This window comes from Thalassophryne amazonica, chromosome 18 (assembly GCF_902500255.1).
Source record: "Thalassophryne amazonica chromosome 18, fThaAma1.1, whole genome shotgun sequence".
In the NCBI taxonomy this organism is placed as follows: domain Eukaryota; kingdom Metazoa; phylum Chordata; class Actinopteri; order Batrachoidiformes; family Batrachoididae; genus Thalassophryne; species Thalassophryne amazonica.
The window spans coordinates 44,124,968-44,152,590 of NC_047120.1; the positions used below are offsets into that span (position 1 = coordinate 44,124,968).

Genomic DNA, 27,623 nt, shown 5'->3' on the forward strand with positions numbered 1-27,623 from the left:
CGTTTTTTAAAATACTTCCAGTCAGGTCCATAAGTATTTGAACAGCAGGAGCATTTTTACCCGAGGCCATCAACTATGGCCATCGGGTATTGCGAAGGCTTTGCGTCCGCCCTTCTGTCCGTCTGTCTGTGCTCAGCATAAGTCCAGTCCTATTACTGCCACAGTCTTCAAATGCACATGTGAACATTCTTGGAACACAGACATAGGACAAGTTCAGAGACGGCTAACCTTGACATATACACACACACACACACACACACACACACACACACACACACACACACACACACACACACACACACACACACACACACACACACAAAATAAATAAATAAATAAATAGCTTGCTCAGTAAACGTAAAAAATTATGTAAAGTATTTCCACCCAAGTAAAATGCATTAGCCTAGCCAGAAACAATTTTGCTGAGTGACCTAAGTGTAAATTTGTTTGGTCAACATGATGAATTTGCGTTACTGTTACCTAATTCCCATGGTTCAGGCCAACTAGATTGAAAAGGCAAATGTAGACCTAAATGCAAATTTGTTGGGTGAACATGATAAATTTGCATCACTGTTACTCAATTTCCATGGTTTAGGCCAACTAGATTTGTATGGGTAAATGTAACAAAAATAAAAAGTAAGTTCCTTCAGCTTCTCCTTTTTTTGCTCTCGGGGTCACCACAGCAAATCTGAGGTGGATCTGCATGTTGAATGGGCACAGGTTTTACTCCAGATGCCCTTCCTCACATAACTCCACATTACATGGAAAAATGTGGCAGGGGTTAGGTTTGAACCGGGAACCTTTAACACTGAAACTAAGTGCACTAGCCACTTGTCCACCACCCCTGCCCTGTAAGTAGTTATAACTACTTTTAAAATAGTACCGTTACATGTCAACTTATCTTTGTTGTGTTGGATCAGCACAATTTATGCAGCTCCACCTTGGATTTGCTGTGGCGACCCCGAACGCAAACAAGCGAGCAGCCAAAACGACTTACTGTTTTTTTGTTTTGTTTTTTACATTTACCCCTCCAAATCTAGTTGTCCTGATGGTAATTAAGTAACACTAACGTAAATTCATCATGTTTAACCAACAACTTTACATTTAGGTCACTCAGCAAAATTGTTTCTGGCTACATTAATGCATTTTACTTGGGTGGAAATACTTTCAATAATTTTATTATGTTCACTGAGCAAGTTAAAATTTAAGTTTTGCATTTTATGTTAAAACTACATGATCTGAATGTGTTCACCCATAAAACTTGATTTTATATCGTAGAAGCTACATGTTAGACTTTGGTTCATGTAACGTAGAAGCTACATGTTAGACTTTGGTTCATGTAACATAAAAACCAACACCCATGTTATTTTTTGAGTGTATTTAAAGAGGTTAAAAAGTCACATTCTTTTTCAATCTGTTCTGTTTTGTTTTTGAGTGGCGGGGTGACAGTCAATCAGAGTGGAGCTGCACAATGATGACAGAACTGTTTACTTTTGTGTGTTTATATACATGTTTCTCATATATTATGTAAAAGCTACCAAGAAATAAACACTTCTAAAACCGAAAACGCTGTTTTTGGACCTAATAACGCCTATGAACTTATTTACAAGACATTTCGCGGATGTTAGCATGGTGACGTAACAGGCTGGTAGCTAGCTGTAAAACGGTTTCATTTGTGTGTAAATATAAATTCTTTGTCATATTGTTGTGTGGGCCGCCAGAAGAGGAGGTACTGCTGGCCCACCACCAGAGGGCGCCCTTTCTGGAGTGCGGGCTCCAGGCACCAGAGGGCGCAGCCGCCTCACAGGAGCAGCCAGGGTGACAGCTGTCACACATCACCTGCAACAGCTGTTACCAATCACCTGATCAGCAGGGGTACATCAGCAGGACGACGTCTCCACCTCTTTGCCGAGATATCGTTCTACCTGGAAGGTAACGTACCTCAGCTGACTGTTTTGACAGTATCCTTTGTGACTTTGTGCATTATATTGTGGACTGCTTTTCCAACGAGAGGTGGAGGTAGCTTTCCTGCCGAACTGATTCCTCGGTGCAAACGCATCCTCAGTTAATTGCTTTTTTGTTCCTCGCCAGCAGTACCAGGTCCGACACGCGGAGGCAGTGGCCACCTGGGAGTTCGGGACTTGGCGGCTCCAGTATTCCCGGGGTCTGGTGGCGGAGGAAATCGTGTGGTTCCGGTTCTGCTTTGGACAGGCGTCTCCTATCTTCGAGCCTGCCCACACGACACCTTTGTGAATTGACTCTTGTCTATTGTTGCAATCTGTTGTATTTGTTGTGCACATTCACAACAGTAAAGTGTTGTTATTTGACCTACTCCATTGTCCGTTCATTTGCGCCCCCTGTTGTGGGTCCGTGTACCTACACTTTCCCAACACATATATTATGTAAAAGCTAGCAAGAAATAAACACTTCTAAAACTGAAAACTGTTGTTTTTGTAATGTGATAACACCTCTGAAGTCATTTACAAGACATTTTGCGGCATTAGCGTGGACACTAACTTCTGCTAACTCAAAGCTAACTTCCTATGGACTTAAATTTGTCTCATTAATGCCAGCAAATTCACAGAGGGTGATCTACAAATAGTCCTTGATTTGCACAAATTCTGCTCTTGTCAAAAGCTCATGTACATCCATATGCAAGGTCTCCTGCAGACGCCATTAAAATGTAAATATTGTTTTTGATGGATTGATTGATAGAGGGGTTTTAATGAACATGTACAAATTGTACGTAAGACAATAGGATCTTAATCATTAATTAAACAACTGCAAATATAAATAACACAAAGCTCATACAGCCGAGATATAACATTATAACGCTCATACAGCGCTATATTTTTAATTTTCACGCTGTACACCACCACAATGGAGTTGAAATAAAACAATGAAGATGTATTTTTGTTGTAGATTTTCAGCTTTATTTCAAGGGGTTTAACAAAATGATCAAATTAGCCATTTAGGAATTACAGTCAGTTTTATACATTGTACTTCCATGTTCACAGCTCATAAATAATTGGTCAAACTAAATACAAGCATTATTAGATATAACAAAAAGCTTCGCTTTTACAGCCAGTGTTCTTTAGACATGTCAGAGGATGAATACATAAACATTTCAAAGTTGCTGAGTATACAGTATTTCAGACTTCATTTACAGCAACACAAATGGTACTGTATGGTAAAGCTGTCTGAAGTAAATAGTTCTCAAAAACTGAATGACCATGCAAGAAGGATATTAGTGAGGGAAGCCACCAAGACACCCATGACAACTTTGAAGGAGCTACAGTATATAGTTCTGTGGCTGTCTGGAGGAAGTGCACAGTGCGTCTTTCATCAATTGCATCACCAGAACAAGAAAACAGGTCAAGTCTCTCGTGCAGCTGAAATTTTATGTCTTCTTTGGAAGAACATTCTCCACCCTGAAGCTGTATAACACAAAACACTGAATATAAATAAGAACTATAAAGCAATTTCATATTTGGGCAGCATTCTGCAGGGTCCTACATTAATTTATACCATAAGACACACAGCTTGGTGTTGTCTCACTGATGCCTCAGGGGGCCAACATGGTTCAGCACCTTCAGTTCATACAGTCATCTGTCCAACATTTAATTATAAACATCACTTCCTGAAAACATCTTTAGCTGATTTAACCAAATCTTTAAACACAAAGTTCTTGAACATCACTGCTCCGTTAGTGTCTTTATTCTGAATTTCTTTATTTACTGCAGGGTTCTGTGGCTGTACTGTGATGTTTTTACCAGCAGGTGGCACCCTGAACCAAAAACATTTTTACCTTCTCTCCCACAGCTTTTGTCTGCTGCATCACCACTCACAGCTTCACCTTTGGATTGGAACAGAGAAAGACTTTCTTCTAAAGAAGACATGAGTTTCAGCAACAATTTGCCAAAAAACACATAAAAACCTCAGGATGTGATTTGTTTTATTCAATGAAAATTCTTCTCTGGTCCACCATGATGAGTGGTGATGAAACCCAGGGGTGGATCTAGCTTCAGGTGTAGGGAGGGGGTGGGATTGGAACTTGGACTGCCAAAAGTACGCCCCTACTAGTTGGGTCCAAGGATACATTCAAAGGCAATCTGGGACGCTAAATACTGACTGTCTAGTCATTGTTTGAAATACACAAAATAGATTTTAAAAGCCAAGTGGCCTCTGTGTATGTGTATGCGTGTGTTTGGCTTCGATCATGGAGAAACCGGGGAGAGCTGACATTTGCCATTGGGTATGCTTATATATTTTGGGCCAAGGGTGAACGTTGCGAAAATGGAAAGTTGATAAGACTAATATTTTTGGAGAAACTATGGATATTAGCTAACAGGGAACAATGGATGTTGATAGTTACATTCTGGAATCACACACCATTCCAGCAGGGGGCAGTAAATATCTATATATTAAAAGCGAAGTGGCCTCTGTGTAGTACATGTGTGTATGTGTGTGGGCGTGTCTATAACATTGATTATGGACAATCTGGGGACAGCTGACATTTGCTGTTTGGTATGCTTGTGCATTTTGGGTCAAGGATGAACACTGCCAAACAGAACATTGATAGGACTAATATTTTTGGAGAAACTACAGATATTAGGTAGCAACAATGAACAATGGATGTTGATAATTACATTCTGGACTCACACGCCATTCCAAATCATTATAGAAACTTTGCATAATTTATGACCACCCTTGAAAAATGTCTGCTACCTATTTTATAAACACTACCCAATCTTGAGGCCATGGATCCCCACAGGCAACGCACTAGTTTTTATTGTAAACCGGAAATCTTTAATTCTGCATGCAGCAGGATTCATAAATCAGCCGTTCTTTATGCAAGACCTTTCCCTAATTTTACCAAACCTTTTTTCTCTTTTGCTCAAGGTGGGGTTGCAACCCTCTCAACTCCACACCAAGAGCCGCCACTGAATCCTATGACCAATATACGAAGAATGGTGAGTTATTTCTTCCAGTCATGGACAGACATGGAAGCAAACATTATTTGCAACACCAGGAGAACAATCATCTCTACCCCCAAAGTACTTCAGCTCCTTGTAGTTTTTTTTACCCACCTTCAGCTGTTTCATGACTTGCCCTTTATAAGCACTACGTACCGGCTGTGAGGCCCGTTTTTATCCCCGGATCCCATAGTGTAAAGGTGAAGGGAGTCTACAATTCTTGCGATTGTTGTGTTGGAATAATAGTGTAGACTTTCAGCTTTAATTCAACTGGTTTATCAAATTTATCATATCAAACATTGCAGCAATTTTTCATACACAACCTGTTAAATTTCAGAGCCCCCCCCCACGTTACTGAACAATCAAAATATAAGGAGTACTGCAACTAGATAATCACTTTTAGAACCAGTTCTCTTTAAGCCAGAGGATCAATACACGAACATTCCATAAGTCAATGAATATGTTTTGGACTTCATTTACATCAATAATGAATAAATACAAATTATTTTGGAGTAAGAAACTGCCAAAGAATTGAGTGACTGTGTAAGAAGGAGACAAGTGAGGGAAGCCACCAAGGCAAGCATAACAACCCGAAAGGAACTATAGGCTTTTGTGACTGTGACTGGAGAAACTGTGCAGAGTGTAACTTTCATCTGCTGCATCATAAGTTACGATAAGGACCTTTGTGACATATGTCACAGCAGTCTAAAATGACTCATTTCAGGTCTACATTTTCCATATATCAGGGTAGTTTTGAGTTGCAAAGTCACAGAATGATGTGGTTTTGAAAATGTTTAACAAAAAGCTCCAATCTCAGATATGTTTAATTGGAAAAATTGACTGATTTTGCCACAATCGTGATAACTTTAACCACAAGCAAATTCTCCAGTCACCTCCAGGGACTTTTGCACACCCCACATTGTGAGGATTTAAAGGGCGTCTGGAGGTTTCTGGGCTCAAAATGATCCAGCAGAAACGTCAAACTGAACCTGAATTCCATCCACAGCTTAAATCCAAATCATCTTCAACGACACAGCTGCAGGGCAGATTTCCAGAGAGACAGAGAGAGAGAAAGAGAAAAAGAGTCACTGAAAGAAGCTACAGAGAGTCTTGTCCTGCAAAGACATCATCGCTTCAGCATTTCCCAATGAAATCTGACCGTCATTAATTCCACTGCAGCTTTCTGGAGCTCAATGGATTCTTGACTTAGTGTAAAAGTTGGCGACCAGTGTGAGACAGTGAAGGGCCACAGCGAGGTCGGTGCGTCAAAAAAAGACACAAGGGTTCACTGTTTAGTCCCTCAGGCCTCCACTGTTTTGCCTGCCAACACTCGACTTTTGTGTGAACATCACACTGATCTGTTACATCGCTTCAGTCTCGCACCATTTTACAGTCTAGCAGCAACATAAATGAATCTGACAAACACGCTTAAAAATAACCCAAATCACTGAAAAAGTCTGGTGTGCAGATATGTTTTAAAATATGCACACAAAAAAATTGAGTATTTGTGTATGCATAAATGGCATTGTTGTAATTACAGCCCTGTTATAATCATTGTAGTGACACTGGAAGAATTCATTTGCAAACTGTTTCTAATAGTTATTCTTCATATGTATAAAGCTACAGTGTGTAGGATTTAGTGTCACCTAATGGTGATGTTTAAGATTGAATTATTTCATCCGTGGCCATAATATTGTTTCCCTTCATGTTTTTGCTTCTTTACCAATTAGGAATTCATGATCACTTGCCTTCTCTTGAGATATGTAGTACAGTCCATCCTGAAAGTATTCACAGCACTTCAATTTTTCCACATTTTGTGATGATACAGCCGTATTCTAAAATGGACAAAATTCATTTTTTCCCCTCAAAATTTGACACACAATACCCCATAATGACAATGTGAAAAAAGTTTTTTTTTGTTTTTTTTTTTGTTTTTTAGATTTTTGCAAATTTAATACGTATATGTTGCAGACATGAATGAGTGAAGCTCTTCAGCATCTCACCATGTCATTTAGGTCTTTCAGACTTTTTTGAGCAAATGCTTCAGGGGAGCATTAGCATGGCTAAAACCTTTTTGAGCGTTTTTCTTTTTTTTGCCTCTCAGCTTCTGGGGAGGCACCCCTCCCCCTGACCGCCCTCCACCATGCATCCTTTTAAACATTTTTCTTTTTTTATGCCTTTCAGGGAGAGGGGCTCCACCCCCCAGACCCCTAATTACAACTTTCTTAACCCCCCTGCCACTTTAAGCATTTTTTTAATGTAGATGTAAATTAAAATTCAAACTAATATTCAGCTTGTTGACAGTAGGGCTGCACAATATGGCCAAATTATTGTATCTCAATATTGTCATTTCAATATGATATACGATATGACTATTTCAGACAAAGTGCGGCAACAGTGAAAATTAAACATTCTTAAACAAAACAATAATACTACACTCATTTTGCACTCATCATTAGGTAAGGATACTGTGCTCTCCAGAAGTATTGGAACACTTGGTATTTCACACATTTTAATTTGTTTATGCCATTTCAAATAATAAAAAAATACAAAAAATATAAAGAATAAAAATTTCTAAAATGATCTTCCTCAAACGCAAACTGAAAGCAAATCTGTAACACTTGATAATACATGTAAATAATAATCAGTTTTATTGCCAGTTTTCTTCAGACAAGTCAGGGGATGGAAGCATGAACATTTCCAAGTCACTGAATATGTCTTGGACTGGAAGCTGGAGGAGTAAATTACCTGTATTTCTTTTAGCTTGAGTGTCTTCACGTTATATCTCATGAATCAACAGCTGCCTGCTCGTTTAAAATCACTTTAGAAACACGTATATATAAAGCAACCCGAATAAAAGGAGAAATGCCACGTTTAACAACCTGGACCTCATTTCTGGCATAAAATACAGTTGTATACTCACCAATATAACTTTGGGGTCATTATTAATCCACAGTTCAAATGATGTGTTTAGTTCAAATCTGAGTCAAACATTTTTCTTCTTCTACTAAGGTGGATTAGAACATTTTGTGGTACACAGCACCAACTACTGTACAGGAGGAACGTAGCAGTCAATATGAGTCACTGATTTCAAAATGCAGCTCTTTTCAACCAGACGTATTGTGCCGTGACATGCCAATCATCTTTGTCCAATCAGATGTCAAGGGAGTCCAGTGCAACCCTGGCCTCCACTCTAGCTCCACCCATGCCAGGAAGTGTTCAACATTTGACATTTCCTGTTTCACTGTGTACTCAAAATTTGGCATTTTGTGCTCCCGTGATGAAATGAGTAAAATTTTGGTGACTGGGTTTTTTTTTTTAACTCACTATTACTAACCCTACTCCCACCCCCAAACCTAACCTTAACCATAACCTAACCCTACTTCTTTCCCCTACCCTAACCATAACCACCCGACCCTCCGCTTCACTTTTAATTTTGTGCAGCCATCGCGGATTGAATTAGAATGAATTCATGCTGCCATGATGAAAATGAAGTGCTTTTCTTCACAATATCACGAACCAATAGATTAATGTATATTTAGTGCTGCTGAATCATGACTTGCCATAAGAGTGGTTTGCGTGGGATCCAGGAAGTGTTCAACATTTGACATTTTTTATTCACTGTGGACTCAAAATTTGGCACTTCCTGTTTCAGTGTGAACTTTCCACTGACTTCCCGCGAGATTCCATGAGATCTCATATAAAAAAAAAACAACAACAACAAATCACAGGTACATAAGCATTCACAGCCTTTGCAATGAAACTCAAAATTGAGCTCATGTGCATCCTGTTTCCACTGACGATCCTTGAGATGTTCCTACAGCTTAATTGGAGTCCACGTGGGGTAAATTCATTTGATTGGATATGATTTGGAAAGACACACACCTGTCTACATATAAGGTCCCACAGTTAACCATGCATGTCAGAGCACAAACCAAGCATGAAGTCAAAGGAATTGTCTGCAGACCTCCCAGACAGGATTGCCCCGAGGCACAAATATGAAGAAGGGTACAGAAATATTTCTGCTGCTTTGAAGGTCCCAATGAGCACAGTGGCCTCCATCTTCCCAAATTGAAGGAATCTGGATCCACCAGAACTCTTCCTAGAGCTGGCTGCCCATCTAAACTGAGCGATCGGGGGAGAAGGGCCTTAGTCAGGGAGGTGACCAAGAACCAGATGGTCTCTCTGTCAGAGCTCCAGCATTCCTCTGTGGAGAGAGGAGAACCTTCCAGAAGGACAACCATCAATCCACCAATCAGGCCTGTATACAGGCTGATGGAAGCCACTCCTTAGTAAAAGGCACATGGCAGCCCGCCTAGAGTTTGCCAAAAGGCACCTGAAGGCTCTCAGACCATGAGAAACAAAATTCGCTGGTCAGATGAGACAAAGATTGAACTCTTAGGGTCTGGGTGTGAAATGTTTAGTTATTCCTCGGCCTCCTTTAGCAGTAATGGTACTTGTAATAAGTGTAGCTTATTCGTAGCTTTGGAGGCCAGGCTGGGCGAATTGGAGATTCGGCTCCGCACCGTGGAAAATTCTACAGCTAGCCAGGCCCCTGTAGTCGGTGCGGACCAAGGTAGCTTAGCCGCTGTTAGTTACCCCCTGGCAGATCCCGAGCAGCCGGGAAAGCAGGCCGACTGGGTGACTGTGAGGAGGAAGCGTAGCCCTAAACAGAAGCCCCGTGTACACCGCCAACCCGTTCACATCTCTAACCATTTTTCCCCACTCGACGACACACCCGCCGAGGATCAAACTCTGGTTATTGGCGACTCTGTTTTGAGAAATGTGAAGTTAGCGACACCAGCAACCATAGTCAATTGTCTTCCGGGGGCCAGAGCAGGCGACATTGAAGGAAATTTGAAACTGCTGGCTAAGGCTAAGCGTAAATTTGGTAAGATTGTAATTCACGTCTGCAGTAATGACACCCGGTTACGCCAATCGGAGGTCACTAAAATTAACATTAAATCGGTGTGTAACTTTGCAAAAACAATGTCGGACTCTGTTGTTTTCTCTGGGCTCCTCCCCAATCAGACCGGGAGTGACATGTTTAGCTGCATGTTCTCCTTGAATTGCTGGCTGTCTGAGTGGTGTCCAAAAAATGAGGTGGGCTTCATAGATAATTGGCAAAGCTTCTGGGGAAAACCTGGTCTTGTTAGGAGAGACGGCATCCATCCCACTTTGGATGGAGCAGCTCTTATTTCTAGAAATCTGGCCAATTTTCTTAAATCCTCCAAACCGTGACTATCCAGGGTTGGGACCAGGAAGCAGAGTTGTAGTCTTACACACCTCTCTGCAGCTTCTCTCCCCCTGCCATCCCCTCATTACCCCATCCCCATAGAGACGGTGCCTGCTCCCAGACTACCAATAACCAGCAAAAATCTATTTAAGCATAAAAATTCAAAAAGAAAAAATAATATAGCACCTTCAACTGCATCACAGACTAAAACAGTTAAATGTGGTCTATTAAACATTAGGTCTCTTTCTTCTAAGTCCCTGTTGGTAAATGATATAATAATTGATCAACATATTGATTTATTCTGCCTTACAGAAACCTGGTTACAGCAGGATGAATATGTTAGTTTAAATGAGTCAACACCCCCGAGTCACACTAACTGTCAGAATGCTCGTAGCACGGGCCGGGGCGGAGGATTAGCAGCAATCTTCCATTCCAGCTTATTAATTAATCAAAAACCCAGACAGAGCTTTAATTCATTTGAAAGCTTGACTCTTAGTCTTGTCCATCCAAATAGGAAGTCCCAAAAACCAGTTTTATTTGTTATCTATCATCCACCTGGTCGTTACTGTGAGTTTCTCTGTGAATTTTCAGACCTTTTGTCTGACTTAGTGCTTAGCTCAGATAAGATAATTATAGTGGGCGATTTTAACATCCACACAGATGCTGAGAATGACAGCCTCAACACTGCATTTAATCTATTATTAGACTCTATTGGCTTTACTCAAAATGTAAATGAGTCCACCCACCACTTTAATCATATCTTAGATCTTGTTCTGACTTATGGTATGGAAATAGAAGACTTAACAGTATTCCCTGAAAACTCCCTTCTGTCTGATCATTTCTTAATAACATTTACATTTACTCTGATGGACTACCCAGCAGTGGGGAATAAGTTTCATTACACTAAAAGTCTTTCAGAAAGCGCTGTAACTAGGTTTAAGGATATGATTCCTTCTTTATGTTCTCTAATGCCATATACCAACACAGTGCAGAGTAGCTACCTAAACTCTGTAAGTGAGATAGAGTATCTCGTCAATAGTTTTACATCCTCATTGAAGACAACTTTGGATGCTGTAGCTCCTCTGAAAAAGAGAGCTTTAAATCAGAAGTGCCTGACTCCGTGGTATAACTCACAAACTTGTAGCTTAAAGCAGATAACCCGTAAGTTGGGGAGGAAATGGCGTCTCACTAATTTAGAAGATCTTCACTTAGCCTGGAAAAAGAGTCTGTTGCTCTATAAAAAAGCCCTCCGTAAAGCTAGGACATCTTTCTTCTCATCACTAATTGAAGAAAATAAGAACAACCCCAGGTTTCTTTTCAGCACTGTAGCCAGGCTGACAAAGAGTCAGAGCTCTATTGAGCTGAGTATTCAATTAACTTTAACTAGTAATGACTTCATGACTTTCTTTGCTAACAAAATTTTAACTATTAGAGAAAAAATTACTCATAACCATCCCAAAGACATATCGTTATCTTTGGCTGCTTTCAGTGATGCCAGTATTTGGTTAGACTCTTTCTCTCTGATTGTTCTGTCTGAGTTATTTTCATTAGTTACTTCATCCAAACCATCAACATGTTTATTAGACCCCATTCCTACCAGGCTGCTCAAGGAAGCCCTACCATTATTTAATGCTTCGATCTTAAATATGATCAATCTATCTTTGTTAGTTGGCTATGTACCACAGGCTTTTAAGGTGGCAATAATTAAACCATTACTTAAAAAGCCATCACTTGACCCAGCTATCTTAGCTAATTATAGGCCAATCTCCAACCTTCCTTTTCTCTCAAAAATTCTTGAAAGGGTAGTTGTAAAACAGCTAACTGATCATCTGCAGAGGAATGGTCTATTTGAAGAGTTTCAGTCAGGTTTTAGAATTCATCATAGTACAGAAACAGCATTAGTGAAGGTTACAAATGATCTTCTTATGGCCTCGGACAGTGGACTCATCTCTGTGCTTGTTCTGTTAGACCTCAGTGCTGCTTTTGATACTGTTGACCATAAAATTTTATTACAGAGATTAGAGCATGCCATAGGTATTAAAGGCACTGCGCTGCGGTGGTTTGAATCATATTTGTCTAATAGATTACAATTTGTTCATGTAAATGGGGAATCTTCTTCACAGACTAAAGTTAATTATGGAGTTCCACAAGGTTCTGTGCTAGGACCAATTTTATTCACTTTATACATGCTTCCCTTAGGCAGTATTATTAGACGGTATTGCTTAAATTTTCATTGTTACGCAGATGATACCCAGCTTTATCTATCCATGAAGCCAGAGGACACACACCAATTAGCTAAACTGCAGGATTGTCTTACAGACATAAAGACATGGATGACCTCTAATTTCCTGCTTTTAAACTCAGATAAAACTGAAGTTATTGTACTTGGCCCCACAAATCTTAGAAACATGGTGTCTAACCAGATCCTTACTCTGGATGGCATTACCCTGACCTCTAGTAATACTGTGAGAAATCTTGGAGTCATTTTTGATCAGGATATGTCATTCAAAGCGCATATTAAACAAATATGTAGGACTGCTTTTTTGCATTTACGCAATATCTCTAAAATCAGAAAGGTCTTGTATCAGAGTGATGCTGAAAAACTAATTCATGCATTTATTTCCTCTACGCTGGACTATTGTAATTCATTATTATCAGGTTGTCCTAAAAGTTCCCTAAAAAGCCTTCAGTTAATTCAAAATGCTGCAGCTAGAGTACTGACGGGGACTAGAAGGAGAGAGCATATCTCACCCATATTGGCCTCTCTTCATTGGCTTCCTGTTAATTCTAGAATAGAATTTAAAATTCTTCATCTTACTTATAAGGTTTTGAATAATCAGGTCCCATCTTATCTTAGGGACCTCGTAGTACCATATCACCCCAATAGAGCGCTTCGCTCTCAGACTGCAGGCTTACTTGTAGTTCCTAGGGTTTGTAAGAGTAGAATGGGAGGCAGAGCCTTCAGCTTTCAGGCTCCTCTCCTGTGGAACCAGCTCCCAATTCAGATCAGGGAGACAGACACCCTCTCTACTTTTAAGATTAGGCTTAAAACTTTCCTTTTTGCTAAAGCTTATAGTTAGGGCTGGATCAGGTGACCCTGAACCATCCCTTAGTTATGCTGCTATAGACGTAGACTGCTGGGGGGTTCCCATGATGCATTGTTTCTTTCTCTTTTTGCTCTGTATGCACCACTCTGCATTTAATCATTAGTGATCGATCTCTGCTCCCCTCCACAGCATGTCTTTTTCCTGGTTCTCTCCCTCAGCCCCAACCAGTCCCAGCAGAAGACTGCCCCTCCCTGAGCCTGGTTCTGCTGGAGGTTTCTTCCTGTTAAAAGGGAGTTTTTCCTTCCCACTGTAGCCAAGTGCTTGCTCACAGGGGGTCGTTTTGACCGTTGGGGTTTTACATAATTATTGTATGGCCTTGCCTTACAATATAAAGCGCCTTGGGGCAACTGTTTGTTGTGATTTGGCGCTATATAAAAAAATTGATTGATTGATTGAATATTCAAAGTAATAAGTGGAATATGTTTCTGTATTTATTCCTGTCAAACAAGCAGACACACCAGAGGCATGAAATAATGTACAGCAGTGTGCAAACATGTTCGATGCATTTAACTGTAATTATATATACAACAAATATTCCCTATAAAATATAAAATTTCTTTTCTTTCTTTGAGGTTATTGTGGTGGACATTCAATACATAATGGATATTTTGGACATAATTCACCATACCACATGTCATCAACTGTGGTTAGAGTGTGTTCCCTGTTTTGCATGTGATAACACGCCAAGATGTGCGAAGCGCCTATCACAGTGTCTCAGCGCCTTTGATGTTTTCATGTCAGGACCTCTGGTTGGGTAATGGGCAATGTTTGTTCCTGTTATGCATATGAAAAAATGCTGACGTGTGAAGCGCATACCAAAGTGTCTTGGCCCTGTTAATGTTTTCCCATCAGGACCCCTGTGTGGTTAATGGGTGGGGCCAAGCTGTTTTATAAAGTCTGTGTGTTGTGTGAACCAAAAGAGAAATAAATGACATGCCATTGCATTGTCAACATGGGAAATTCTCGCTTGTTTTTCATCTATCACAATTTGCACATTATAAAAACATAAAATTCTTTCAAATGATCTCCTGCATTTTATAATAAATAGTGATATTTAATCCATTTTATGATCATTTCATTTTTTCATTTCATTTTGTTTATTTATTTATTCCATTCATTGAAAAGACTAATGCAACAGCAGCATTCATCATGAATGAAAAGGAGCAGAAAGAAGCAACAGCTTATCTGCCCCCTTTAAGACACAAAATCAACAGCTCCAGCTCATCTCAGCTGTTCACACAGACATCTGATCAGTTTCAGAATATTGCAACATAACAAATAATATGACAAGTAATCATAACAATAATAACAATAACAAAACAATACATAATAAACAACAATAATACTCTACAGAGTTATATTTTTGCAACAGAGAAGACTTCATTTTTTTTTAAATACATAAATGGACTCAGAAGTTTTAATTTTACAATCGAGACTGTTCCATAAAGTGACACCTTTGATTGAAATAAATCGTTCCTTTAAAGTTGTTCTAAATCTGGGTTTGGTAAAAACCTCAGTTCCTTTTAGTTGATATTTATACTCAACAAAAATATAAACGCAACACTTTTGGTTTTGCTCCCATTTTGTTTGAGATGAACTCAAAGATCTAAAACTTTTTCCACATACACAATATCACCATTTCCCTCAAATATTGTTCAAAAACCAGTCTAAATCTGTGATAGTGAGCACTTCTCCTTTGCTGAGATAATCCATCCCACCTCACAGGTGTGCCATACCAAGATGCTGATTAGACACCATGATTAGTGCACAGGTGTGCCTTAGACTGCCCACAATAAAAGGCCACTCTGAAATGTGCAGTTTTATCACACAGCACAATGCCACAGATGTCGCAAGATTTGAGGGAGCGTGCAATTGGCATGCTGACAGCAGGAATGATAACCAGAGCTGTTGCTCGTGTATTGAATGTTCATGTCTCTACCATAAGCCATCTCCAAAGGCGTTTCAGAGAATTTGGCAGTACATCCAACCAGCCTCATAACCGCAGACCACGTGTAACCACACCAGCCCAGGACCTCCACATCCAGCATGTTCACCTCCAAGATCGTCTGAGACCAGCGACTCAGACAGCTGCTGAAACAATCGGTTTGCATAACCAAAGAATTTCTGCACAAACTGTCAGAAACCGTCTCAGGGAAGCTCATCTGCATGCTCATCGTCCTCATCGGGGTCTCGACCTGACTCCAGTTCGTTGTTGTAACCGACTTGAGTGGGCAAATGCTCACCTTCGTTGGCGTTTGGCACGTTGGAGAGGTGTTCGCTTCAACTCTATGCGAAGGAGATGTGTTGCACTGCATGAGGCAAATGGTGGTCACACCAGATACTGACTGGTATCCCCCCCCAATAAAACAAAACTGCACCTTTCAGAGTGGCCTTTTATTGTGGGCAGTCTAAGGCACACCTGTGCACTAATCATGGTGTCTAATCAGCATCTTGGTATGGCACACCTTTGAGGTGGGATGGATTATCTCAGCAAAGGAGAAGTGCTCACTATAACAGATTTAGACTGGTTTGTGAACAATATTTGAGGGAAATGGTGATATTGTGTATGTGGAAAAAGTTTTAGATCTTTGAGTTCATCTCATACAAAATGGGAGCAAAACCAAAAGTGTTGCGTTTATATTTTTGTTGAGTGTACTTTCTCTTTTAACAAATTTATTTTGCAAATTGTCTGGTAAGTTTTCTTTATGAGCTTTATAAATAACTTTTAAAAGGTTGTCTTCAACCAATTCATTAAATTTCAAGGTCTTTAATTCTTTAAATAATGGATTTGTTGGATCTCTATGTCCACTTCCACTGACAACTCTAATGGCCCTTTTCTGTAAAAGGAAAAGTGGACTAACATAGGTTTTACATGCACTTCCCCACACTTCAATACAATAGGTCAGATATGGAACAATCAATGAGTTATACAATAGAAACAGTGCACTTTTATTTAAAGAATCTTTATGTAACACAGCTATAATTTGGGATACCTTTAATTTGACATCATCAATGTGGAAATTCCATGACAAGTGTTCATCGATCATAACACCTAAAAACTTTATCTCATGTACAACCCCTGGCAATAATTATGGAATCACCGGCCTCGGAGGATGTTCATTCAGTTGTTTAATTTTGTAGAAAAAAAGCAGATCACAGACATGACACAAAACTAAATTCATTTCAAATGGCAACTTTCTGGCTTTAAGAAACACTATAAGAAATCAAGAAAAATAATTGTGGCAGTCAGTAACGGTTACTTTTTTAGACCAAGCAGAGGGAAAAAAATATGGACTCACTCAATTCTGAGGAATAAATTATGGAATCACCCTGTAAATTTTCATCCCCAAAACTAACACCTGCATCAAATCAGATCTGCTCGTTAGTCTGCATCTAAAAAAGAGTGATCACACCTTGGAGAACTGTTGCACCAAGTGGACTGACATGAATCATGGCTCCAACACGAGAGATGTCAATTGAAACAAAGGAGAGGATTATCAATCTCTTAAAAGAGGGTAAATCATCATGCAATGTTGCAGAAGATGTTGGTTGTTCACAGTCAGCTGTGTCTAAATTCTGGACCAAATACAAACAACATGGGAAGGTTGTTAAAGGCAAACATACTGGTAGACCAAGGAAGACATCAAAGCGTCAAGACAGAAAACTTAAAGCAATATGTCTCAAAAATCGAAAATGCACAACAAAACAAATGAGGAACGAATGGGAGGAAACTGGAGTCAACGTCTGTGACCGAACTGTAAGAAACCACCTAAAGGAAATGGGATTTACATACAGAAAAGCTAAACGAAAGCCATCATTAACACCTAAACAGAAAAAAACAAGGTTACAATGGGCTAAGGAAAAGCAATCGTGGACTGTGGATGACTGGATGAAAGCCATATTCAGTGATGAATCTCGAATCTGCATTGGGCAAGGTGATGATGCTGGAACTTTTGTTTGGTGCCGTTCCAATGAGATTTATGAAGATGACTGCCTGAAGAGAACATGTAAATTTCCACAGTCATTGATGATATGGGGCTGCATGTCAGGTAAAGGCACTGGGGAGATGGCTGTCATTACATCATCAATAATTGCACAAGTTTACGTTGATGTTTTGGACACTTTTCTTATCCCATCAATTGAAAGGATGTTTGGGGATGATGAAATCATTTTTCAAGATGATAATGCATCTTGCCATAGAGCAAAAACTGTGAAAACATTCCTTGCAAAAAGACACATAGGGTCAATGTCATGGCCTGCAAATAGTCCGGATCTTAATCCAATTGAAAATCTTTGGTAGAAGTTGAAGAAAATGGTCCATGACAAGGCTCCAACCTGCAAAGCTGATCTGGCAACAGCAATCAGAGAAAGTTGGAGCCAGATTGATGAAGAGTACTGTTTGTCACTCATTAAGTCCATGCCTCAGAGACTGCAAGCTGTTATAAAAGCCAGAGGTGGTGCAACAAAATACTAGCGATGTGTTGGAACGTTCTTTTGTTTTTCATGATTCCATAATTTTTTCCTCAGAATTGAGTGATTCCATATTTTTTTTTCCCTCTGCTTGGTCTAAAAAAGTAACCGTTACTGACTGCCACCATTTTTTTTCCTGATTTCTTATAGTGTTTCTTAAAGCCAGAAAGTTGCCATTTGAAATGACTTTAGTTTTGTGTCATGTCTGTGATCTGCTTTTTTTCTACAAAATTAAACAACTGAATGAACATCCTCCAAGGCCGGTGATTCCATAATTTTTGCCAGGAGTTGTACTCTTTCAATCTCTGATCCTTGAACCAACAACGATGCATCAATTTCTTTCTTTTTATTACAAAAAAATCATAAATCATTTTATTACTGAATGATAATCAGCAATTGTCTTTGCATTATCATCAACCAGCACAATTTCAAAGAATTTTTTTCATATAAAATTAGGCTTGCACCTTTGTAATTGATCAATGTTTTTGGATTGTTTCTTTTTTTCATTCTGACATTTCATTTCATTAAATGTATTCTTCATTTTGCATATTTATTAATATGCTTTCTTTTTTATATGTCCATATTTATTACTGTTATTATTCTCATTTTATATACTATATATATATAGAATTCTCCCACCATTATTTATTTTATTGTTGTTGTGGCACTTATAGTACTCCATACATTTCAGAACAGTTTGCGTCTCAGGACGTCAGCGCGTCTCTACTCTGCAGCGCCCCGCTGCGGCCTGCTGCTGAACTGTGAGGAGAAGCTGAGCGCTCTGTGAGCGACCGCCGCTGAAGAAACAACACCGCTGTCTGCACCAGGTAAGCAAACACTCAAATTCGCCTTACTGTGGCCAAATTACGGCACAAAAACGCCACGGACGCGTGATCGAGACGCCGCGTCGTAACTGTCCGTGGGTATTTCGTCCTGTCACTTCATGTTTTTGTTTTTTTGTGTTAATTCGGTGGGAGAGGTCGGGCCTCTGCGTTAGAACATACACAGAAATATTGTGCACATGAATCCTTCCATCGTGCATGTTTCTGACAGTTCAGATTTAAATGCGCGCATCATCTTCATCATCTTCATCATATTCATTATCTTCATCATCTTCGTGGACGCGTCGGTGTTTTTCTTGCAGCCGTCTCCCTCCTCACTAACGCCGCTACACATTTTTTTTCATCCGCCGCAAAAATGTCTCCCTCACCCCCGGAGCTGCTCCCACTTCATAATCCCCCCGGAATATTACTAATCTGATTATTGGAGGGTCCCGCGGGAGTCTGTTTTGTGCGCCATTCGTTCCAATATTAAGAACAATAACCACTTCTTCTTTTTCTTCTTCTTCCCTTTGTGCTTTTGCGCCTCATCGCGCAAAATGTATGAAGAAAACGCGCACTGGGCCCTTGGCTTTGCTTTCCCCTTCTCGGCTTCTTTCTCGATCGTTCTCCTCATTCTTGCATCCGAGGCCCTAAAATGCCTACTGGAAAAAAAAACAAAACGAAAAAAATAAACGAGTGGCGCACAGATGGGCTCGTTTATTATGAAAAACTCCAAATAAACGCGCGATCAGGCGCGTTTATTTACATTTCACTTAATATTTTATGCCTTATTTAAGCCTCCGTGGGGAATATGGGAATGATGCGGCGCCTGTGCGCAAATGCCAAGCCCTTTTTCTCTCTCTCCTTATGGACAGTGCGCACAGCATGGCGCACAGCAGCGCACGCCTTCACTGTCTCGGAGCGCAGCGCAGCTGTGACACATATGGGCTCTTTAAAATCTGCGATGGAGGTCAACGGACACAGGCTCGTGCGCGCACAAAAAGGATTTCAGCGCACGGACCAAACAAAAGGACCTGCTCTGTGTCACACCTGTAGGTGCTCGCTGATGGACTGGGTGGATTCTCCACTCCACATTGATTCCCCCCCCTTGCAACAAGAGGAAGTGGGCATGTTGTACTCTGCAAGTGCAACCGCAGCTGGAAGCCATTCCAGCACATCCACATTATTTGCAGAATGGAATGGAAGAAGTCTTTTTTCTTCTTCTTCTTTCTGTAAAAACGTGTTAATGTTTTCACAGTGCCAGCCACTTTTTAAAGCTGCAAGTCGGTGCAGCACTTTGGTATGTGCAGACTCTCTGCTCCACTGTGGGCCACAAAGGACGTCAGGGACAGGCAACTACTGTATGTCCATGAAGGGCCAACACAGCACAAAGGCCAGTGTTAAATAAACACTTTACAATGCTTATAGTGCTACAATTTCCAGCATTAATTTCATACTATTGTAGGGGTTTTTCTGCCTGCTGAACCCTTTTCTGGTAGTGTTATGTGGTGAGCGAGCTTAAAAACTGACAGGAGATGGACTTAAAAAACAGATGCTGTATTATAAAGATGCCTACACTGACGAACAGAGTCAACTACAACAGCGCTGGGGTCTTAAAGCAAAACGTCACATGCACCGCTGCAAACAAGAGCCTCAATATTAAGGCGAGGCTGTTCTTAAGCCTGCACACAGTCAACCCCCAGCTGGGCGGGCCTTGCCCTGCCATGTGGATCAGTGGACCTATGTGTTTGGGTGCAATTGCCAGTGTGTTGACGTGGTAAGCGGGTGACGTGATCGCGTTATGTTCAAGCAGTATATGTCATACAAAAGCTTTGTGATGAATGTGTTTGTGTCAGTGTGATGAACAATAACAACATTTCATGGTGCTGAGGTTTATCCCAGACAGATATGAAGCACTTGGTTTTATCAGTTTAGACTGTATGCAAATGATGACATTTGGGCATGTGTCATGACTGTTCGTAAAGCAGTCAGGTCAAATCCAGTTTGTAACATCAAGTGGTCTGAGGACATTTGGACATGTGTCATGGAACATTCCAACACTATCCAAATATTCAACACTCTACAGTTAAATTTTGCAATGCAGAATAGACTCCGCATTGTACATTTGAGTCCAATCCAAAGAGTGTTAAATCAACTTGATCATAGTGTAAATCCGCACAGTAAATTTTGCAGAGTAAAATATACTCTGACTACATTTGGTCCCAGTCCAAATAGAGTTAAATACACTCTGTTATAGAGTGAAAGCAGTTCTGCCGTCTTGTCAAATCAAATTGTTCAACTCCAACAAGAGCCATTCACAATACGATAGAGTTGATTTTACACTGTGGCAGAGTTGATTTAGCACTGTGATAGAGTATATTTAACTCTATTTGGACTGGGACCAAATGTAGTCAGAGTATATTTTACTCTGCAAAATTTACTGTGCACTGTCTTAGCGGTTAAATCAAGTTGATTGACTCCAATAGAGTTCATTAATACTATCATATAGTTGATTTAACACTGTATGGGAGCAAATGTGCTTTTGCAGAGTTTATTTTACTCTGCAAAGTTCACATTGTGTGCTGTTCCAAATCTGAACTCACAACAATGTGATTTTCAACACTACAAAGATTTTTTTTTAACTGTTTGTGTTTAAAGTTATGCCCAGGTTTTATTTTCTATGGGATGATCACAGACAAAGCCATCAGTTTGGGTTTGAAGCCACAAACTTGTAATTTATGACGCAACTACACAGTCATAACGCTACTGCGGAAAACAAGAAGTGCTTTTTTTGTTGCATATAACAATCAACTCTTGTTAAGTTTTAAGACCAAATAGTATGTTAAGCCAGAATGAGACCAAACGGCGTCACAATGAAGATTTGGCTTACATCCGAAAAAGGTCCAGTTGCAGTTTGAAAACATTCTGACAGCCATTTGCAAGAGTCCACACAGTTGGTCAAAATCAGCCGGCGGCCCTAACTGTGATGCACATGTTCAAAACCCTTCGGGCTCCATCGAGATGGGACACCTATCCGACAGTGGTCCATGTGTAATCTGAGGACCATCTGACAGCAATTTACATATTCCGATGGCGGAAAAACAGGATCTGAAACAATTTGAGAGTGTATGAGGGAACCTCAAGATAGATCTGGCATGGCAAAGCCTGCTGGTATGGCCTGCACATGCCACGTATAACAATGTCACCTCCGATGCCCCTCCCCCAACCCTAACCCTAACCCTAACTGCCCACCTGAGTACAAAGGAACTGTTGCTATGTATTTGGCAGGCTTCATCCTGTTCAGTGAATGCGAACAGCGGGTATCAAACCGAAAGCACTGTGCGCTCCTATGCACACGTCGACACAAATCTGAACAGACCGTTATAGACCTTACAGTACAGATATGTGTCCATTCTTTCCCATGGGCGACGTAAATAATGTGAACTATTGTCTCCATCATATCTCTATATACCACAGGCAGCTGCGCCTCTCCGTGGTCTCATGCACAGTAATGCATCATTGCACGCATCAGGCTCGGAGCTGAATGGATCTCACCGCTGTAATATATGATCACCTTCTAACTCTGTAGGAGATATGACATGGAACTGTTGTGCCAGGCTGTGACAGCATGAATAAACATGAATCTCACCTCCAACAACGGCCCAGGGGTGTTTCACAGCGCGAACGTGGGTGTGGAGCCGGGATCACAGCCTGTGGTTAAAATCCTCTCACTCTGCTGCTGTGTGCTGGAATGAACCACGCAAAAATAAATCCCATGTGATAATCCAACCATCGCAGTGAACAGAGTTGCGTTGTGCTGCTGAAGTGAGCCAAAACACACACAAAAAAATAAACTAAAGTTCCCTGGAAAGGCTGTGTCTGACACATGGGACAGCATGGCTCACTGCCAGCAGTGTCCAGCAGCTGGCAACAGTGCACATTTCTCCATGGAATGTGGAGTTGCGTCAGGAAGGGCTTCCGGCGTTAAACCTGTGCCAATTCAACATGCAGCTCCACCTTGGATTTGGCAACCTCAAGGGAAAACAAGGGAGCAGCCAAAGGGTCTTACTTACCAAAATATACTGAGTGAAGCATCCAACACGATGTTCTGAAGTAATCTTTATGGGTGCAATGTTCTTGTATATTTGCAGTATAACTTGAAACAGTTCACTGCAAATCCAAATGTTCTGAAGGTAAACGGTGCCGTTGTAGAGTTGGATTTGTGATGTGGGTGTTGGTTGCAGATATGGTGCTGTTGTTGATGTGTAGTTACTACACATGATGAGTTATTCGTGTTCCTCGTATCAGCTTCACAACCTCCAAACAGTGGACATGCTGTCAATGCTAGTGGAAGAAGTACTTTTGAGATATAAGAAGTAAAGTGCTGGGGAATTCTCAATTCGTGTTGAATGAATTACTGTCTAAATTATTGTATAAGGTCAGAACATATGACAGAAGTTAGACTATCAGGTTCAATTCCTGGTCATGGTTTCTGTCTGCGTCTATGATTAAGACCCTTTTGTCTATATTGTCCCAGTCCACCCAGCTGGAAACGGGGATCAGCCTTGGTTTTGAAGTAACCTGCGATGAGTTGGAGTCATAGACTCTCATCCAGTTCACATTATGGAATCCAGGGATTTCCAGCGTTTACATCTGGAGTTGGTCCCTGGGCGCCGGACTGTGGCTGCCCACTGCTCCTAGTGGTTGGATTATGTCTAACTGTAATTAGGATGGGTTAAATGTAGAGGACAAATTTTGTTGTACGAGGTCTGTCAATAAAGTATAGGTCCTTTTTATTTTTTTCAAAAACTATATAGATTTCATTCATATGTTTTTACGTCAGACATGCTTGAACCCTCGTGCGCATGCGTGAGTTTTTCCACGCCTGTCGGTGACGTCATTCGCCTGTGAGCACTCCTGAGTCGTCCAGCCCCTCGTCGGAATTCCTTTGTCTGAGAAGTTGCTGAGAGACTGGCGCTTTGTTTGAACAAAATTTTTTCTAAACCTGTGAGGCACATTGAAGTAGACACGGTTCGAAAAATTAAGATGGTTTTCGGTGAAAATTTTAACGGCTGATGAGAGATTTTGAGGTGATACTGTCGCTTTAAGGACTTCCCACGGAGCAAGACGTCATGCAGCGGTCTCAGGCGCCATCGTCAGCCTGTTTCAAGCTGAAAACCTCCACATTTCAGGCTCTATTGATGCAGGACGTCGTGAAAGAACAGAGAAGTTTCAGAAGAAGTCAGTTTCAGCATTTTATCTGGATATTCCACTGTTAAAGGAGATTTTTTTTAATGAAAAACGTGTGGACGGACTGCAGCGTCGGCTCGCAGCTGCCGCGATGCTCCGCCACAGGAAAAACACCTCCGTTGGAAGCCTTAAGGACAAGTTGGAACATGTCCAGCTGTTAAACAATTTCTCATATACTCACTCCACTGAAAGCCATCAAAAGCCGCCTGGATTTTACAAATGGTTATCAACACGGAGGTGTTTTTCCTGTGCCGCCGCACCGCGCTGGCTGCGTCCCGACGCGCAGACCCGTCCGCACGTCTTTCATTAAAAAAATCTCCTTTAACAGTGGAATATCCGGATAAAATGCTGAAACCGACTTCTTCTGAAACTTCTCTGTTCTCTCACGATGTCCTGGATCAATAGAGCCTGAAATGTGGAGGTTTTCAGCTTGAAACAGGCTGACGATGGCGCCTGAGAGTGCTGCGCGACATCTCGCACCGTGGGAAGTCCTTAAAGCGACAGTATCACCTCAAAATCTCTCATCAGCCGTTAAAATTTTCACTGAAAACCAGCTTAATTTTTCAAACCGTGTCCACTTCGATGTGCCTCACAGGTTTAGAAAAAATTTTGATCAAACAAAGCGCCAGTCTCTCAGCAACTTCTCAGACAAAGGAATTCCGACGAGGGGCTGGACGACTCCTCCCACAAGGAGTGCTCACAGGCGAATGACGTCACCGACAGGTGTGGAAAAACTCATGCATGCGCACGAGGGTTCAAGCATGTCTGACGTAAAAACATATGAATGAAATCCATATAGTTTTTGAAAAAAATAAAAAGGACCTATACTTTATTGACAGCCCTCGTATGTATATATGTGTAATGACAATAAAGTTTCTATTCTGTTCTACCAATGGGCCTCAGGAACTACATAGTTATAGGATACTTCTTTTTCACCTTCTTATTCTTGCTACTCCTGGAGGATACCTGCCCTGCATGTTTCCATGTGTACCTGCTGCAACCACAGCTAATTTGTCAATTCTGGTGTTTCCTTGCTCTTGATTGGCTGATCACACCTGACTTTGTTAATTGTCCATGCGTGGGGTAGACTTGGCAAACATGCAGAACAGGCGATCTCTCGAAGCAAGGTTGATGGCCCCTATTCTACACCAATTACTTTTAGTGTTGCATTGGACATTTTGCTGATCAAAAGGAAAATTGTCCACTGCAAAAACTGAAATCTTAGCAAAAATGTTCCTGTTATTCCCATGTGGACTTCTCATCAAATGTATCTACTTTTATGTTATGTTGTTTTGATTTCGTGTTTTCTGTTTCTTCTGTTTGTAAAACTTTGTAAAAACCTTGTGACACACTCACTCCTCTGAGTCTGGTCTGCTTGAGGTTTCTTCCTCAGTATCATCACAGGGACTTTTTCCTTACCACTGTTGCCTGTGTGCTTACTCTAGGGGTTGATAAGGTTAGACCTTACTTGTGTGAGGCGCCTTGAGGCAGCTTTGATGTGATTTGGTGCTATATAAAATGAATTAAATTGAAAAATAGAAATTAAATAATTTTAAATAAAGTCAAAATATGCTCAGTTTTTGTCTGTCCAGGTCTTTGTGTGTACTCATTTTGCAGAACGTGACATTTCAACATCTTTTGTCAGTCCAAATATTCTTGTTATGTTGGCAGAAACTTTGTATAAATTAAGTAATATTTTCCCTTCTATATATATTTTTGGTCTTGTTCTTGAATGCCGTTTATTTATTTATTTTTTTGTAATATTAATAGTCAGCCCACAATAAAGTTAAAGAGCATAACTGAGTCATCATCTCCCAATCGTCTTAGATTTATCTTGTGGTCGATTTGAAGTGTCCAGACCTCCAGGTTTGGAACTAATATTGTTTAATCAAATTAAAATGATTAACTTTGGCTAATTTAAGATCATCACATGTAAGAACGTAGTCATTTCTAAGAGCTTTAGCATTGCAAACTGGACATCTTTATATTTTTTTGTGACAGCCCATAGAAATGTACTATTTTCCAATAAATATTTACTATTTTCCAATAGATATTAACTATTTTGTCAGTTTTTATCAGAGAAACATTTCTAATCTTTTCAGCCATCAACACATGAATCAATAATATAAATGTCAGTTGCAGGCCTAGAACTGAAGTGAAACTGCAGTATTCTCTGCCTAGCACGGAAAGAGTCATGCTTATATGATTAGTTTCGAACTTCATTTGGGCATTAAACTCATTGGCTCGTCCTAAAACATCAGAAATATGAAATTAATCCACTTTGAAGTGCTCCGTTTAGCAAAGACTGTTGCATTGTGTCGGCTCAAGTCCAAAGGTGACCGTGTCCAGCCTGAGAAGCTTAGGCTGGCAAATCAACAAAACCATCTTAGTTGCTTTGCCACAGTTGAGCATTTATATTGATGCAGTCCAGTTTTCTGGACTTTAGCTCTGCGTTTCCTGTGTTTGATCCATATCTGAGATTGCATTTATTATGTGCATGGACCTACATTCTAACTTTTATAAGTCTAGACAGAGCTGTAATATCGGCCAACATAAGCTGCTATGCTCAGACATCTTTGAGATGCCTTGTTAAAGAGACGAAGAAATTCCACTGTGGGCTTGTTGTGTCATTAATTGGCCTCATGCTGATGGGAGGCTGTGGCTCATTGCACCATCACACTTCATTCCAATGGCAGACCCGGATCAGATCGTGGCTGCAGGCCATCCTTGTGTACTTATTGAAACAAGCTGCCGTGTCAGAGCCCATTATTTTACAGCTGCACCAAGAAGAATCCATCAGATCCTGAATTCCTCCCCTACAAGAACAAGAACGCCACTGACGTGTCTTCCAAACACGTTGGAGCTGAACGAGCTTTAATTATGTTAATCGGAGCAGGATGAGCGAATGAAAGTCGAACTGAATGTTTGTGTGTGTGCGTTTAGTAGTAGGGTGTGGTTGACAGCCTGGAGGTATAAAAACAAATTGGAAAATTCTCCACTAATATGAAGGCGGAGCTTCAGTGCTGCCAGACGTCTGCGTTTTTAGAGCAGGAGGAGCAGGCCGCCGCCGCCGTGTGAAGACGGTTCATCATGATGAAAGGCAAAATGGAAACCAGCCCAACCTTCAGCCGCTACCATCTCAGGCCCGCGTTAGATAGGTGGAGTCAGTGTGTGGCTCGCGGGGAGACAACAGAGAGGGAACGATGGGGAAAGTAGGTCAGAGATGCAGAGGCAGTCAGGCATGAGAGCAGCATCCGAGGCTGAGATAGAAGCAGCAGCGCTGGTGAACGCGTGGGCAGCGGAGAAACTCCGTTATTTTTTGTGTTTTTTGGTGTCAATGCCAGATGTGGTTTAACTCAAGTTCATTTTCGGCTTGTGTCAGTTTAAGTTCTTAAGCTGTATTTGTCGAGCCGGTATCACACAAACCAATCAGACGGCCTCTTTTTGCATTATTCCCAGAGATGTGTCAACAGTCCTGCTTGGCAAATTCAGCAGTTTGCTTGGACGCGAGGGCCTCTGCCAAGATCACATTTTCACATCAACCTAAGAGGACCAAGATGGATCAGAGCCTCGCCCCGCCACCATGAAGAGAACAAGATTTACAGGGCCGGAGGCCGATTGGTGTTGGTGCTTATCCCCCTTATTCTACTCTGTAAAGTGAAGCAGATGAGAGTCTTCATCTCCTCCCTAGACACCAGTTTGACACAGCTTACTTCCTCAACAAAGACTGGTACCCATTTATAGTAGTGCAGACTGACTGGAC

General features: G+C 40.9%; 1 protein-coding gene across 6 annotated transcripts in view; it reads left to right on the forward strand.

Annotated features, from left to right (window-relative positions):
* Nucleotides 1-18,493: 18,493 nt before the first annotated feature.
* The window catches only part of LOC117530711 (microtubule-associated protein tau-like), a 53,883-nt gene continuing 44,753 nt past the window's right edge, over nucleotides 18,494-27,623 (forward strand). For all 6 annotated transcript variants that reach the window (XM_034193600.1, XM_034193603.1, XM_034193605.1 and 3 more), the window contains exons 1-2: nucleotides 18,494-18,616; nucleotides 27,109-27,112. The gene's annotated coding sequence lies outside the window, so the exon portion shown is untranslated. The remainder of the gene's footprint in view (nucleotides 18,617-27,108; nucleotides 27,113-27,623) is intronic.